Consider the following 18069-nt stretch of genomic DNA (forward strand, 5'->3'; position numbering starts at 1 on the left):
CTACTAAGTGGAAGTTGTCTACTATCTAATGTTATAATCTGTGAGCTTGGGGACCCTTTCTTGGGAGGATCAGTGATGTCACAGGCTGGCCTCCTCATTTTGGCTACTCCTGTTAAGACACCACACATGCTCTGTGGACTGCTGTAATGGCCTTGTAGCACACAAAGTTTTGGAGTCGACACAAGGAGCATATGTGAGATCCCACGGGAGGTGACGTGTTGCTGAGTCAGTTCTTTTTTTTTTTTTTTAACTATTTATTTTAAAGTTTATTTATTTATTTTGAGAGAAAGAGAGAGTGCAAGTGAGGCAGGGGCAGAGAGGGAGTGGGACAGAGGATATGAAGCTGACAGCACAGAGCTTGATGCAGGGCTCAAACTCAATGAACCATGAGATCATGACCTGAGCTGAAGTCAGATGCTTAACCCATGGAGTCACCCAGGCATGCTTTTGCTGAGTCCGTTCTGATCAGTACCTGCCAACATGTCAAATAACTAAAGACAGCCAGAACCACTTTGTTGTTAATAAATTTTGTTTTGAGATTTTAATTCATGATTTTGGGCTTAGATTTGCTTACAAATAAGTTTTGAGTTCTTACTTGCTCTAAAAATGCTTAATTCTCTCCTATCTGTGCTTGGGGAGAGAGAGGTTTTGGATTTGGGGTAGATATGTGTCATAGGGAAGCAGAGTGGCACAGATAACATAGGAGGTAAAATGGTTTTCCCAGCATTGTAGGTGTCTTTGACTATGTTAGTTTTTTTATGTTTACATTTTCACATTCCCATTTTACTGCTTTTGATTATACTCTTGTTGGTTAAGATTAAATTTGTGTGCATCTCCTAAGATTATATGCAATGTGAGGCATGATGTTGGAAGCAATAGAAATAGAACTTGGAGAATGGTCCCTGATAATCCGTGAATAATATAATCCACGTAGAGGTAAAAGCAAAGATTGACTCTATAAATTGTGGGATTAATGGGTGTTTTTGTCCGTTTTTCTTTTTTGCTTATTTTTTGAGTAGGTAATACAGTCATATGATTCAAAGATCAAAACCATATAAAAATTTTATAGAGAGATGTCTCATTCCCATCCCTGGACCCATATGCCCTATTCTTCAGCTTCCCATAACTATTTTATTGGTTTCTTATGTATCCTCCATAATTTCTGAAAGCAAATAGAAATATACTTGAATGTGTATTACACAGCGATACCATAAACATCATTCCGCATCTTGCTTTTTTGTGATTATCAGTATATCTTGGAGATCATTCCATCTCAGTATGGAGAGAGCTACCTAATTAATTGTCTTTAAAGCTGCCCAATAGTCCATTATATGGTTGTACTCTTACATATTTAATCGGTTCATTTGTAATGACCTTGGGTTATGTCTAGTTCTTCACTCTTACAAGTGGTGCTGCTTTGAATAATTTTGATTATATGGCGTTTCATCCATGTGTATGTATACATCTGTAGGATAAACTCCCAGGAGTGAAATTGTTAGTCAAAGTATATGTGCATTTGTCATTTTGATAGTTACTGCCCAAATCCTCTGTACGAATTTGTATTGGTTGTACCAATTTATATTCCTGTTTAAGAGTAGGGATTTCCCCAAGCCTTGGCAACAAGTTTTGTGGTTAAACTTTTGAATTTTTGCCAATCTGATAAGAGAAAAATTGTATCTCATAGTGGTTTCAGTTTGCATTTCTTATTAATAATGTTGAGCATCTCTTACTATATCCTAGATCTGATCGTATTTTCTCTTTGTGAACGGTCTGGTCATATTCTTTGCTTGTTTTTCTGTTGGCTTTTTGTTAGTTTTTGTATGTTTTAAAATAACTGGTCTATTTTGGAGTATTTTTAGACTTACAGAAAAGTTGCAAAGATTTACTGTTTCTTTTTACCCATTTTGCTGTCATTAGCTCTGTTAATTATGTTAGGTGGTGTAAAGAGGTCCAGGTCTCCTGGAATTCTGGGCTTGTCACAAGTATGTCATCCCAAAGAAGGATGCAGATCCAATTTATGACTCTTAAGCTGCCTCAGGGGATGTTCTAGTTACAGATGTGGGAGGTTCCTCCGAGCCTCTGACTAGCTTACATTGTTGGGGCATACAACGTAGAGCCTGTCCTCCGATATTCTTCTTTCACTTGCGAAACTTATTAACTACAAGGGTTATTGAAGTGAAAACCTTGCCTCGAGTTTATATTTCTTGAGATTTACTTCCAGTTATAAATGTGGTTTTCAAATGACTGAATCTTTCATAGACCAGGTTTCAAGCGCATTAAATAGTTGGTGATTTCTCCCTTCTCTTCATCACATGCTAATTGGGAGAATGAATAGCTGTAATTTTTCTGGAGCATCATGCTGTCATTTTGTCCTGTGAATGAGTTCTCGGAGTACAGAGCTAAAACGTGGGGGCAGAGGTGCCGGTGCCGTTCCCATGCGGAGACACGCGTGGATCTTTGTGTCCCGCAGGGGTCGGCCTCCTCTGGAAGTTAGGGGCACTGGCTCTAGAATAAGACCTCCTGGCTTCAGATTCCTTCTTTGCCACTGCTAGCTGTGTCACCTTGAACACATTACTTAACTGTTTTGTGCTTTACTCTCCCCATTTGTAAAATGGAGATCATGATAGCACCTGCCTCATTGAGGTGGTAATGAGGACGGGATGTGATAACACGTGTGAAGTGCTTAGCACAGGCCTGGAGCCTGATGAGTTGCCAATAAATAAATAGTGGCTCAACAGTAGTGGAGAGCAGTGATTTCAGAGACCATCATTGTGTGGAATTTGACTTCGTTTACCTTGTGAGGAATGTAGCCTGCAGACAGGGATGTCATACATGCAGCCAGTATTTGAGTACCTGGCAGTGCGAGACGATAATTAACATTTCTGTCATGTCTTGCAGTTTGGGAATTTTACAAATGTCATTTACCTCAGTGAAATCTCACAAAGTAGCTCTGAGATGTGATTATCCTCAGTTTATAGTTGAGGAAATGGAGGGTCAAATGCCTTATCTGATGAGCTCACCATCACAGACCTCCTTGCTGGTGGAGTTGGGATTTGACTCCAGGCCTCCTGACATTGACTCTCCAGATGCTCTCTAAGAAGAGAGTGTCAACAAAGGAAGAATCTGGAATGGTTCCCAGGTGTCCCTGGGTTTAGGTCATACTCTTCTAGGGCAGCAGAGGTAGAAGGAAGCCTGAGGTTGGCCCACCTCTTTGCGTGACTAATGAAGGCACTGCTGTGCTCGCAAGGGACTCGGGGACGCGCATGGTGCTGGCAGGCAGCTTTATGGAGAGGGCAGGGTTCTCCTTGGCTGTTCCTGGGTGGTCTTTGGGGGCTGATTAATTGCTGGCATGGAGGGGGTTTATTATGGGAAAAGTAGATAAATTCAGAGAGGGGAGGACCTGTAACTTGAGAAGCATGCGGTTTTCCTGGGATATTTTCCTAAGAGCACAAATAAAAGGGCTGTAGTTTAGTATTCAGATGTGGTTCCAGTTGTGCAAGGGCAAAGAGAAAGAGGCAAAGGCAGGGAGACAAGGAAGGAAAGTGAGTGAGTGATTTGAAAAAAAGTCAGTGAGAGACCTTTCTGGGCACATCGATAGTGTCTCCAGGGCAGGCGTTTGAACTCCCGGGAACTTGGTATATAAGGGAGAACATCTTTAGCAGTTCTAGGACCTGAAGCAGACTGGGTGGCCTTGGGGTGTGTCACCTTTTCTCCTGGGAGTGGAGGGAGGGGTGCAGAAGCTACCCCATGGTATTCCTTTCAGAATTGCACTTGGGGTGACTTCTGCTTCAGGTGGGAGGTTATTCTAGGCAGAGCCGGAGTGGACCGGCAACATCAGTCTCCTTGAGGTCTTGTTAGAAATGAAGATTTGGGAACCCTACCCCAGAACTGCTGAGTTGTAATCTCCAGGGGGTGGTATTCAAGAATGTGTATTTTAGCGAGATCCTTAGGTCATTTGTCTGCATGTTAATTTATGGAAGCATTGCTCTAGTCTAGAGGCTTTCCATCTCCTCCTTAGGGTTCTATGCTGCCGGGATTAACCTGCTGTTCATGAAATAGGTACTGAATTCTTGTTTTGTAGGCACAATACAAAGGTGGTCTCTAGTGTGGATCATACCTCTCCGGGAGCAGACAGTCTAGATGAAGAGACAGGATTGTCTACAAATAATTAGTGTAAAGATAGTGTGAAAGGCCAGGAGCAGAGGCACCCAGAAGGCCTGGGACCGTGTGGAGGATAAATGTGTTTCTGTGGGGGTGTGCAGGGGCAAGAGGTGTGCATTACATCAGTGTACAACTTCTGTGTAATTCTAATCTGTGGTCTGTCGCTTCTTTGCAAGCCTGACCGGTGGCCTGACTTGGGCCAGCGAATGGCCATAGCAGTGTATTATTGCCTGTAGCCTGTCTGAAACCTGTTCAGCATGCCGCCATCACTTGTCTGTCTGCTTTATTGACTCGATAAATACTTTAAAGATTGCCAGGGTAATGAAGATGACTCCTGGAAGGACATCCCCACCATCTGCTTCTGGGTCTTCTCTCACCTGTGTTGCCTCTTCTCAAAAACCTGCATGCCCACACTCTGTAAAAGAAAAAAAATTGATTTGTCACTGAATTTCCATGCCTCAGCCTGGGAGAAATGTAAATGTTGTACTGGCCTTTAGTACTCTGCCTTCAAGCCTAGATTTAGAGCTGATCATTATACTTTTAGAGTAGGTTAGGTATGAAAATAGCAGCAGGTTGAAGAGTCAGAGGAAACTGTTTGCTCTCATCTGCTGGTTTGGTCAGGGTGGAAGTACGAATATTAATACAGTCCGCTTAAACAATAAAATAACTCCCAAGGAAGAGGAACTATAAACTTTAGTAAATATCAGAGATGTTAAATGCTAAAAATAAAGGCTCTTTGCAGTTGTTTGGCTCTTTAAAGAGAGTGTTTGTTGGTCAGGAGGGCTGGTGTGTTTGGTCATGTTTTGCTAGCTTTTTTTTTTTCTTTTTTTTCTTGGTATGCATGTGTGTAAGTGCATCAGAATATAAATTAGTTAATTAAGTAGGACAGTGTTTCTAGAGTGTGAAATAGTAACCTGGCTAGCCAACTTAATTAAATCCTTTGTCATTTTCCTTTTGAAACAAGTTTCATCTTGGGAGGTCACTATGTCCTGGCTGTTGTACTTCTGAAATGTACCTTTTGACTCTATCCTCTCCTTTGTCTCCTTTTTCTCCTGTCCGGCAACTTGCACTGACTTGTCAGCTGACTTCATTCTCTCTCCCCCAGCTGTCCACTGTGCCACGACCACTAGAGACTTCTATCAGAAATCCCAAACTCTGTATGTTCCAGCTAAAGTCTAAGGAAACCTCCAGAGGCTTCCTGTTGTCTGTAGGATGTACTCTTTTTCCCAACTCCGTAGTGTGCCATATGAGACTCTTTATAGTCTGCCTCCAAAATACTGTTTCAGCCTCATTTTTAGGCTTACTCATCCCTGGGTCCATCCAGCCCACAGACCTATCTGCTATTTCCAGTACAAACAAAATATCACCAATAGTAGCCTTACATTGGTAGGCGCCATTCTAAGTGTTTGGCAAGCATTGTCTGATGCCATTATTAAATTCAACACCAGAGACTTTTGTCATTTGTTCAAGGTCATGCACCTTGTGTTAGAGCTTGACTATTTTGATAGTCTCGCTTCTGGTCCCCGCTTTTATGTTTCTGTGCCTTTTGCTTATATGTTTTCTATGCCTAAAATGTCTTCCTCTTCTGTCTTCTTAGACTTGGAAACTTAGGTGTTAGGCATTCCTAATAAGGTGCTTCCACAGATCTTAGTGTCTGTCTCAGTTGAGCCTCATAACATCCTTAGCAGTAGTATCATCTAGTACTACTAGGAGGAGCTGGTCCCAAATCTTAATTTTTTTTTTCCCATTTCCCCTGCAAATAGTAGGTGCCTAATAGAATGAATGCATGGATGGATGGTCATCATCAGTGTCTGACTCCTTTTGTGATTTGAGTAGAGTGTCCTTGGCCAAGTTTAAGGCTTCAGAAATTGCTGTGTGGAAAGAATGCATGTTATTTTAGCCATATCAGATTGTAGCCAGGGATAGTCCAACAAGCAAGGATCAAACGCCAACAAAGTTGTTGGTGTTTTTATTTGGGTCCAAGTGGAATATCAGAAGAATTTGGAATGGGCCTACTTATGGCAAGTTACTTATTTCTTCAGAGTTGATTGTCTGATTTGTGGCTGTATTAGTTGCTAATGCTGCCATAACAAAGTACCAGAGACTGGGTGGCTTAAACATAATAAATCTATTATCTCACATTCTGGAGGCTAGAAGTCCCAGACCAAGATATTGGTGGGGTTGTTTTCTCCGGAGGCCGATCTCCTTGGCTTGCAGATGGCTGCCTTCTTGCTTGCTGTGTCCTTGCTTGGTCTTTTACTGTGTGTGCAGTGCACGTTGTGTCCAAGTGTCCTCTTCTTAAAAGGACACTAGTTACAGATGACCTTTGGAAATTGCATGTATAAGTTTGACTCCCTCCAAAACTTAACTACTCATAGCATACTGTTGACTGGAAGCCTTACTGATAACAACAACCAATTGACACGTGTTTTGTATGTTATATGTATTATATACTGTATTATTACAATAAAGTAAGCTAGAGCAAATAGTTATTAAGAAAGTCATAAGGAAAACACATTTTTGGTACTATACAGGTGACCCTTAAACAACACAGGTTTGAACTGTGAAGGTCCACTTTATATTTAAGTGGACCTTCACAGTTCAAACCTGTGTTGTTTAAGGGTCACCTGTAGTATTAAGGCCCAATCTAAAGAACTCATTTTAATTACCTTTTTAAAAGACCATATCTCCAAATATGGTCATGTTTGGAAGTACTAAGAGTTAGGACTCCAACATAGAAATTTTGGGGGAACATATTTGAGTTCCTGGCAGTGTATTATGGAAGTTCCTCTACTTAACCCCTCCCCTTTCTGCCTTTTCCTTTTGTTTTCTTCCTTCTGGCAATTTTGTTTTACCAGAGGGCTGTTGTTGAGAGGAGAAGCAAAGATAGAAGAAAGATACATTTATTTTGGGTGAATTTCAGGAAATAGCTGGTGGGGGGAATGGCTGAATCCATTGGTGAAAATGAGATTTTGATATTGCCTCTAGATGTGTATTGTCCTGGCACATTCTGTTCTGGTTTCCCGGGCAGATGAAAGCTGGCTGTGTGTTGGAAGGCTGGGGAAGTGTCTATTCTTATATTAAGTGGAAAGGGAAATTGATAATCCAGCTTTTTCAGTTGCCTGGAAAAGTGAGAACTCTATCCTTATCTGAATTTCAGCCCTTCTTCCTAGAAGTAGCTCAGGGACTTGGTGAGCACACTGAGGGTAGGGGGCAGCCCTCTCCCGTGGCTGACAGCCTGTGTGGCATAGAAGCAGAAGCTGAGAAAACATGTGTCACCCTGAATTACTGAATTTGTGCGTCCCAGCTACGTTGTTGTTCCCCAGACCTTTTGTGAGGGGTTTTTCTTTATCCTTGTTTGTTAATTCCTAGCCTTGTCTCCAGTTCTCAATTGTGGCTTATGTCTTTTCTTCCCTTTCTCTTTGTGATTATCAAGTAATTTATTAAATGGAGACAAGCTTAACTAGACATTAAATAATTGCAGGTGTGCAGCTGAATTGAGCTGCTGTCCTTTAACCAGGAACTCACAGCTGTTTGTGTTGTATTGTGTGATGAGATTACACTTTACCTCATTTGGTTACATGATCTCTTGCATATTGTAAGGTGCAAGAATGTTGAAGCTTCTGCTTTAAGCAGTACACAAAGGCTGGTATGTTCTCAGGAAACCAACATAAAAGGTACTGGGAGGTCAGGTCTGGAGTCTTTGCGGTATTTTTTTCCTGGAATTTTTTTCATTTCCTTTGCCTTTTTCTTGATAGGGAGCACCTGATTTGCTCCTTGACTGTCAAATATGATCAGTTATCACATCTTAAAACTGTTTTAAAAAAACAAACAAAAAACTGTTTTTTATATTGTTAAAGCAGGGCTTTTCGGTTTCCTTCAAAGGAAGAGAGAGATCAGCAGTATGTTGGACAGATTAGTTCCTTCTGTGCTTTTATTAGACCTCATCTGCATGCTTCTTTTATACAAATTTGCCTCATCAGTAAGAAGTGTAACTTTTACAAATGTAAGATTTAGTCATGGGTTAGGTTGTAGTGCCATCAGTTTGCTTTCTTTGTCTGGTTTCATAATTTATAATAGTTGCTAGAAGTAGACACTACTTTCACAGTATCTAGCTCAACACAGAATTTAGAGTAAGCTATTAATAAAGGATTGCTTGAGTAAACTAGGCAGTAAGCCTAATGGTTTTAATAACCAATATACATGGATCTACTCTCAGGACATACAGGTATAGAAATGTCATGCTGCCACTTGACTGCTTTGTGACCTTGGGCATCCTACTTAAATGTCTTAATCTTTGGTTTCTTCATCTAGGTGGTTGTGAGGATTAAAGATATTTGCATTAGATATGTGCATGCACACAGCATTTGCATGCATGCAATGTGCCTGGCACTATTCTGGATACTGGCTACATTTGTGAACAAAGCAGACCAAGTTCCTGCCCTGGTGGGATTAAATTCTAGATCTAGTTTTTTAAATTTAATTTATTTTTATCTTAGAGAAGGAGGGAGGGAGGGAGAGAGAGAGAGAGAGAGAGAGAGAGAGAGAGTGCGTGAGTGGAGGAGAGGGGTGGGGGGGGGAGGGAGAGAGAGGGAGAGACTATGAATCCCAAGCAGGCTCCACAGCCAATATGGAGCCCGACGTGGGGCTCAATTCCATGACCCTGGAGTCATGACCTGAGCTGAAATCAAAAGAGTCCAACGTTCAACTGACTGAGCCATCCAAGTGCCCCATATACTTTAGACTGTCTACCAGGGAGAATCCACTTGGTGGGAGAACATGATAGCTACCATTTGTGAAAAAAAAAATTTTAACTGAAATATGTAGCTAATAATGGTTTCTTTATTTGGTACATTTAAACACTGTTTCAATCTAGTACACGTCTGGCATATAGAGGGAGCCTTAAAGCCCTTCCCATACTTTTTCATATCATCTACAGCTGTCTGTATTTATGGGTTTGTCTATTAAAAAAAATTGGTTAGAGTCTCTGTCTAGGCTAGGGATTGTTGGTCATGGGATGCTGACTTCTCTGGGAGTTTGCTTTTAGGCTGTCTCTCAGGTTCCAGAAGGGGACTCCAAGAATGAGTTCTGAGTGACATGTTTGATCCTTTGAATCTTTTCATGGAAGTGCAGTTTGTTCAAGTAAAGTCTGGATGGCTCAGAGACTACACTGTGATGTTTAGCTCACCTAACCCTGTCTGATACACTCTTTGCTAGTGTCTACAGAAACACAAGCAGAGAAATATCCCAGGGTTTCAGACTGATTAGCTCTCTTAAACTCTTATTCTTAATGGGTGACTGAAAGAAAAAATATTTTTGAGATTTTTCTCTTTTTACCGATGACTAATAGAAACAAAAAGACACTGGCCATCTTTCAGAAGCATTGTAAACGTATTCTGATTGTGGGCTTCTGGAGTTCAGACGTGGGAGGGTGTTAGTGACCAGATGTCAGTTCCTTGGGGACAGGGGTGGTGGTTGTCAGTGAATCTAGAACTGTATCTTGAGAGGAATGGGCAGTGGCTTCTGTAGGGACACAGAAATGTCCAACACCTGTCATGCACTATGCTGAATGCTGGGTCTATAGTATTTGGAGTATTTGAACCAGGGCTAGCCCATAATGTATCTGTGTTGTTATGAGAGATCTATCAGGTTGAGAGCTGTGAACCCATCATATGGTTGCAGTTTGCATCCTTCCTGTGTTTCCTCTTAGGGAATAAATAATATATGATAATGAAAAAAAGCATGTTTTTGTGGCTTTTTTTAATTGAATTTTGATTTAGGACCCTTTATGTTGTGGGTGTTTTTGAAGGTTGTGGAATTTGGTTGCTTATTGAGAATGCTTTGAGAAAATTGGATCTCTGACCTACAACCAGTCCCACATTGAATTCCTTCCACTTATTGCTACAAAGAAATACACATTTTTGTTGAAGCTGAGGGAGGGGTGTTACCTGCTTGTTTATCAGAGCCTCCAAAAGTAGCTCAGACATCTCTGATGCCTCAGCTGATGTCCTTGCTCCCTGGTTGGGTGTTTGTGCCTGAAGTACTTGCTTCCTTGGCTGTGGGTTAGGTCACAGAGCCCATTGCTATGGAGATTATTGCAAAGGAGCAGACTTAGCAGGATTGCACAAGGCTAGCCAGTGGCTCGGTTTAGACTACCTTGGAAGAATTGGCTTAAGGGCAGAGAGGAAAAGTTTAGAAACCTTTCTTCCTCTTTGGTGGCGCTGATGCCAATGAAACCAGACTGAAGTTCTTGTGCCTTTTTTCAGGAATAGGGTCATATAGCTCATTGGACTTAAATTAGTTGGTGTGAATTACAGGCAGGGGCTTTATGTAGGTGCCATGTGTAAATCATTGTGCTGTCCAGGTGGAGTTAATTTTTTTTTTTTTTTTTGAGAGAGAGCGTGAGAGCTTGAGCACGAGCAAGGGAGGGGCAGAGGGAGAGAGAGAATCTTAAGCAGGCTCCACACCCAGTGCAGAGCCCGACATGGGGCTCCATCTCACAACTGTGAGGTCATGATCTGAGCTGAAATCAAGAGTCGGACGCTTAACTCACTGAGTTACCCAAGTGCCCCAGGTGGAGTTAAATTTGGTATCAGAAGAATGAGTTAGCCTAATGGAGGGTAACAGTGGGTTATTAAGGTGTTCTTCAGTACAACCAGAAATTTTCACTCCATAATGTTTTTACTGTAACTTCTCATTCTTGGTGTTGAATCAGGCCCACATGGCCATTCTGATGGTTTGGAAAAGTTTTCGCCCATGAGCGTGGTCTTCTTAAAGATGGTGACTCAGAATCATCTCATCATTGCAGGCAAGGAGGTACTTTTGTTCTCTGAGTTTGCTGCAAGCATGTGCTGACTCAGAGAGGAAAGGGCAAAACCAGACATTTTTCTTTCTGTTGAATCTTTTCATGATGAGGGTTTTGTCCTTTTAATAAAATAAGCCAGAGCTCTAAACTTCATTAAGTGAGAGGTCTGGGGCAAAGGAGAAATGATTCAAAATGCTGTCCTGTTTCTTAGAAAACTTTACTGGTACCTTTTGAGCTGTGTCCATTGGCTCATTGTTTCAGAAACATCACACAAAATGTCTTACTCCTTTTTCTAGTTGGCTCTCTTTAAACTTTTCTTAGGGGAACCTGGGTGGCTCAGTTGGTTAAGTGTCTGACTCTTGATTTTGGCTCAGGTCATGATCTCACAGTTTGTGAGTTCAAGCCCCATTTGGGGCTCTGTGCTGACACTGTGGAGCCTGTTTGAGATTCTCTCTCTCTGCTCCTCCCCCACTCACGCATGTACTTTTTCTCTGTCTCTCAAAAACAAATCAACGTAAAAAAAATTTTTTTTTCTTAAAAACATGCCAAAACTTTTCCAAGCCAGCTAAATAAACCCAAATATGGAATGATCTGAAATGACTTAGACAAAGCAAATGATTCTGACTTTCCCAGCTGGGGGACTTTGTCTTCTTGAAGGCCAGCCCTCTAAATTATGGGAAGATCCAAAGCAAAATTGAGTTAAATAAGTCCCCTAATTCCCATAAGTAATTTCTAAATTATCCTTTTATATACCTTACTTGTCATGCAGCTTGCAAGTGAGTATCACTGTGAGAGCTACAGTTTGTTAGGGTTTAGATCTTAATTAGCTCACGAGAGTGCATCCTTTTGAAGTTGTATACAACAGGTTGTTGGCTAGTTTTCCAAAAGCAATTAAAATGCCCACTGTTGTAATTAAGCCTGTTACTGGTTGTGTGTTCTAGTTATAGAATGTATTTGACAATTAAAGAAACTGAGAGTGAGGCTTTTGGCTGGGCTCTTTGGGATGTAGTAGACTGACTGCCACCTTAATACTAAGGAGAGTCAAGTGGTGTGTACGGGACGTACATCGTAGGTCATGTCTTAGACCTTTGAGTATTTATTGTTACTCCATAAGTAAAAGCAACTATAGGTTTGTTTTTGTTTTTTAATTGAAGTATAATTAACATAGTGTTATATTAGTTTCAGGTGTACAATGTAATGATTCAACAGTTCTATACATGACTCGGTGCTCATCATGGTAACAGATTTTAAGGCAAGTGCTAAAGTTCGGGAGTGTGAATTCCTGATTATATACTACTGTATATACAGGAGACAAAAATCCAAACGTCCAAATTACAGTCTTTAGCTGAAAGTCCTTTTTATAAAGCTTTGCCTTATCTTTTAAGAAGGTTGCTTGACTCTGACAGTGAACATTTAATCTGTTAAGCTAACATCTCCATTGCTGTGATCAAATTTTTTTATCTGGTTGTTGAAAGGGAAGTTTGGGAGAAATGCCGCCAGGTACAAGATGTGGTTTAATGTCTGTTTCTGAACTGCGTACAGCGTGTAGAAGTTGTTAAACTGCACGCCCACCATGGCACAGTGAGATTTGGTCTGGCCCATGGGAGAAGCTGTGATGGTCAGGGCTGGTCTTGATGGCAGATACAGTTCTTCACAGTTTCCTTTGCATGCTGCATGACTTCTATTCTTTCCTTTCTCCTGTTGACCATTTTGGACCGTTTCTTTGTTCCTTAACACCAAAATGGCATGGTGACTGAGACCATGGGACGAATGAGTCATTTATTGGACAGGTGAAAATCAGTACTTAAAGTGAAGTTGGGCTTTTCTCGTGTATTTTATTTTGAAATACATTCAGCACTCAAAGGAAAATGGACCATTTAGTTTTGTGATTCCATCCCTTTGCCTTGCCTGTTAGTGCCCTCCCCCGCCCCCCCATGCAATTAACATGAAAATGATGGTTAAAAATGAGCTTAGCATTTAGAGCTGGGCTGGAGGAAGGCTTCATAGCATGTTAAAATCAGAGAAAAAGAAAAAAAGGGCAAGTGTTTTGTGATTATTACTTGGTTTTGAGGAATAGTGAAAGGATTGAGTCTTATAAATGTACTTCTTCCCAGAGTTATTTTAAGGTTGTGATTAATGATAAAATTATTTTTATTGTACAAAAAATTAGAATTATTAGAGATACACTATTTATTTATGGCTCTCTAGATATATCTGTGTTAAACCTATAATATATTAGTATGAAATAAATTTAAAGGCTCGTGAGTCTGAGGACACTTGCTTTAAATTCATTTATACAGGTGCTTTCTGTGCTTCCTTTGTAGCAAGTTTTCCATAATTTATTTCTAGTCTTGTAGAAATACAGGAGAAAAAAACCAACCAGATTATTAGCTTGGTTCCTTTGAGTTTTGCAATTTTCCCATGTACAGAACAAAATAAAACCAGTCTTTGGTGAAGTCCTATGAGATAAGATTACTGGTTCTGAGGAAATGACTATCTCCAAAGTGTACATCTGTATGTAATATGTTGTATGCATTATGTGTGGTGTTTTATAGTTAAAATACAACATAATCATCATGAAATAATGCACATGAAATGAGATGTTACAATAAGATGAGCTTGGCTTAAAAAGAAACAAAGAATAAACATGGAATTTCTAAGCAGTTTTACTTGTAGGTCTAATGAGTCTAATTAGTCTTACTCATAGCTCAGATGTCCGCTTTGGTATGCTTTACTGCATGAAGTCGTATCCAGCCTCCCAATTCAGAGTGATTCCCCTCCTTTGTGCCCCATAGCGCCCCATGCTTCCCTCATTGTGGCACTTCCTGACCTATATTGTGTATTCCTCCATTTGAGTATAAAGTGTTAGGACACGAGCAGATAATTATGCTTTTGCCTTTTATTTTACTTTTCCCCTCTGAATTCCTTTTTAAAAAAATTAAAATGTCATTGACACACAATAAACTTCAAATAAAGTGTGTGACGCGTTAAGTTTTGACCTAGTATATACTCGTGAAAGCATCCCACAGTTAGGGTAATGAACATATTCAGCACCCTCAAAAGTTTTCTCTTGCCTTTTTGTAATACTTCCCTCCTCCCTCTTTCTGCTCTTTGTCCTGATCTGTTTTTTTTTTTTTTTTTTTTTAATCACTGTAGATTACTTGGCATATCCAATAATTTTATATAAATGGCATCTCCTACAGTTTGTACTCTTTTCTTTTGTCTGACTTCTTTCACTCAGCATAATTATTTTGAGATTCATCCATGTAATAGCATGTATTGATAGTTTCCTTTTTATTGCTTAATATTCTTCTGTTGGTTGGATATATTAAAGGTTGTTTATCCACTCATCTCTTTTCGGGCATTTCCATTTTTCTGCCATTATAAATAAAACTATGAATACTGGCATGTGAATATGCCATGAATATTGGCATACAAGCCTTTGTATGGACCTCTACTTTCATTTCTCCTAGGTAAATCCCTGGGAATGGAATGTCTGTGTCATATGACAGGAATATGTTTAAATTTATAAGAAACTGCCAAACAGTTTTATAAAGTCTTTGTATCATTTTACATTCCTGCCAACAGTGAATGAGAGTTCTAGTTCCTTCATATTCTTGCTAACAGTTGGTATGATAAATATTTTAAAAATTTTAGCCATTCTCATAGGCATGTAATAGAACCTCACTGTGGTTTAAGTTTGTATTTCCCTAACGGCTAGTGATGTTAACTGTCTCTTCATGTACTTTTGTCCATATAGCTTCCTTTGAGAAGGCTATGCTTAAATTTTTTGTCCTTTTTTTTTTGAAAGGTGGTTTTCTTACTGAATTTCAAGAATTCTTTGTGTATTCTGAATTCTTGTATCAAACGTATGATTTGCAAATATATTTTACCATCTTACAGGTTTGTCTTTCCGTTCCCATTAAGAGTGTCTTTTGAAGGGCAGAAGTTTTTAAAAATTTTTTTTTTCAACGTTTATTTATTTATTTTTGGGACAGAGAGAGACAGAGCATGAACGGGGGAGGGGCAGAGAGAGAGGGAGACACAGAATCGGAAACAGGCTCCAGGCTCTGAGCCATCAGCCCAGAGCCCGACGTGGGGCTCGAACTCCCGGACCGCGAGATCATGACCTGGCTGAAGTCGGACGCTTAACCGACTGCGCCACCCAGGCGCCCCTGAAGGGCAGAAGTTTTAATTTTGGTGAAGTATAAATACCAGTTTGTTATTTTATGGATTATATTTCTGGTGTCTTAGTTAAGAAATCTTTGCCTAACCAAAGTCACAAAGATTTTTTTCCAGAAGTTTTGTGGTGTTAGATTTTACATTTAGGTCTGTGATTAATTTTGAGTTAATTTTAGTATGATGTGAGGTATGGATGAAATTGATTTTTTTTTATATGGATATTCAGTTTCCACATCATTTGTTTAAAAGACTATCTTTTCTCCATTGAATTGCCTTTGTACTTTTGTCAAAATTTGATGTTTCTGTATGTGTGGATCTATTTAAGATTCCCTATTCTATTCCAATAGTTTTATGCTTATCCCTTCTTCAATAATCATACTGTCTTGCTTATTGTAGGTTTATATTGTCTTAAAATCGAATAGTAAGTCTTCCAACTTCACCATTTGTCTACATTGTTTGTACTACTTAGCGCCTTTGCCTTTCCATGTAAATTTAATTTTTTTTTTTTAAAACATTTATTTGTTTATTTTGAGAGACACAGAGAACCAGCTGGGGAGAGGGGCAGAGGGAGAGAGAGAATCACAAGCAGGCTCTATGCTGTCATGTGGGGCTTGAGCCCATGAACCTTGAGGTCATGACCTGAGCCAAAATCAAGAGTCAAACACTTAACCGACTGACCCCCGGCCCCATCCCCAGTACCCCACCATGTAGATTTTAGAATCATCTTGCTTGTTATCTGAATATCCTCCTGGGATTTTGATTAAATTGTATTAAAGCTGTAGATGAGTTTTGGGAGCATTGTTTACCATATTGGGTCTTCAAATTTATGATCATAGTTATGTCCCTCTACTTATATTGATCTTTTTTGATTTCTTTTCATCAACATCTTGTAGTGTTCAGCATACTTGTCACATATATATTTTATAATTATTCTTTTTACATAGCTTTCATTCATAAGATTCAGAGACTTCTCTTTGGTGCTTTTCATGTTTATATTACATCCTTCTATTAATAACTTCTCTGGTGTTAGCCTTCAGTATTGCTTAAGTTTTCCAAAGGCAAACTTTCTAAAGTTTTCCAAAGAGGAAGCCAAATGAAATTTGGAGTCAAATCTGCCATAGGAGATTATTGACTACCTAGGTTACCCTGCTTGGATTTAACTCTTTGGTTTATATAATTTCTCTTGAGGCATAAGCCAAAAACATAAGTGATACCATATAATTCCAACTGTGGTTAAAAGAAGGATTTTAAATGGCTGAAGAGCTGACCACTTTTTATGCTGCTTATATTGAGAGGCCACTGGTAGTTTGTGAAACACTGTCAGTGTTTCTTACCCAGAAAGCAGTTGAGGACATATTTTAGGTTGGGAACAGAGAATTCACAGGCTTTTGGAGTGCTGTAGTGGAAGGATTCCTCAGCGATCATCAGTTCACAGAAAGGGAAAGAAACACTCGGTTACTTGGTTTCCTTGGAGAAACATCTCAGTGAGCTCTTCCTGAAATGCATTCTGTTTCCATCGGAATCCAGATTCCTAGCCCTTCCCACTGAGCCGATTGTGTCCGTTGAGCGTAGGCAGTCAGAATGGAGAGATGAAGGGTCGGTGTTAGAGCTGAGGTGGCTGTTGACCAGAGATGATGCTGTGCCCAGTGGGATTGTTAGGAGAACTTCCTGTGCGGGACAGATGCGGGTGGTGATTGCTCACATACACTAGTGGAGTTACCTTCTGCCAAACACTATTCTAAATGATTGATGTATATGAACTGGTCTGATCTTAACAACCTTGTGAGGTATACATACTGTGATCATTCCATTTTGTGAGTGAGCAAAATGAAGCACAGAGCAAAATCAGGAATTTTTCCAGTAGGTGATGGAGGCGGGAGAGGAATCTAGGCAGTCTGGCCCTCGAGTACGCATTTGTAGCCACTACACTTGTTTGTCAGATGGTCAGAGAGCATGTCTGTTAGGAGATCCTGTAGGTGAATGATCCCTAAAAACCTCTCTGCTAGTCTTGGGGACCGTGGGGTTCAGTTTTCTTGAGTTTTAAAATAAGAGAGACTTCTGTCAGTGATAAGATGGACACTTCATTTCTGAAGTTCTAATTTAAAGCTCTTTGGAACATACAGGTTTTCAAATAGAAAATGTGTGTGTGTAAAAGTTTCACTGTTTTAAAAGTCTTCCTCTCCCACAACTACATAGTCTCTGGTTTAAATGTTTGTTTCCCAAGTCTTTTCCCAAGGAAGGACATACTCAGGCTTATATCTAAATGGAATTGAATGGGCCTTTCTTTGATTTATAATGTGGCAGCAGGAGACTGTTTGGCTATGCATACCTCTATGGGGCCAGGTATAAGCAGTTTTAGAGAATCCTAGCCACTAAAATAAGCAGGTGTTGGTGGGCAGAGGCTATGGGTGGCTGCCTGGCTCTGGCTGGCAAAACATTCCTGGGTAGCATTTGCCACCAGTTCCCTGGGTGTGGGCACCAGAGAGTGTAGGGGAGGAGTTGGCCTGATGAGCTCTGTGTTTGTGGCACATTATGGAAACTTTATAGTGTTTTAGCTGCTCTCTCTTGGGTGGGCATAGAGCCATACTTGGCCCTAACTCTTAGAGGAAATGGGACAGAGAAGTGGACAATGTTCTGGACTGTGTGGAGGATGGAGACCACAAGGAAGGGATGGAAGGGAGCAGAATAAAAGGGAAAAGCAGTGATTTTAGATGTACTTTGCTTCAGGTTTTCCAGCATCAGGGAAACCATGCACCTCCAGCAGTGTGTAGAATTTGTGCTTTGGGAAGGAAGTAGGTCTTTTTGAGTGTAATCTGGAGTGATTCCTTCTTGAAGGAGGAAATGAAGATGATTGAGAGGCTCTCTGTCTCTCTCATACATACGTACATATCTTGTTTTGCTAATTACAGGGCAGTTGGATA

At 40.2% G+C, this 18069-nt stretch overlaps 1 protein-coding gene and 1 long non-coding RNA gene across 9 annotated transcripts in view; one reads left to right on the plus strand and one right to left on the minus strand.

Moving 5' to 3' along the window:
* AUTS2 (activator of transcription and developmental regulator AUTS2) overlaps positions 1 to 18069 on the plus strand; it is a 1119695-nt gene that overhangs the window by 94883 nt on the left and 1006743 nt on the right. The gene's annotated exons all lie outside the window — the stretch shown is intronic.
* On the minus strand, positions 4428 to 10193 carry LOC109495181. Its single transcript, XR_002150447.3, has 3 exons — positions 10110 to 10193; positions 6302 to 6485; positions 4428 to 4576 (listed from the first exon to the last, which is right to left on the minus strand). It is a non-coding gene; the product is annotated as an uncharacterized LOC109495181 (long non-coding RNA).

This window comes from Felis catus, chromosome E3 (genome assembly GCF_018350175.1).
Source record: "Felis catus isolate Fca126 chromosome E3, F.catus_Fca126_mat1.0, whole genome shotgun sequence".
Classification (NCBI taxonomy): Eukaryota; Metazoa; Chordata; class Mammalia; order Carnivora; family Felidae; genus Felis; species Felis catus.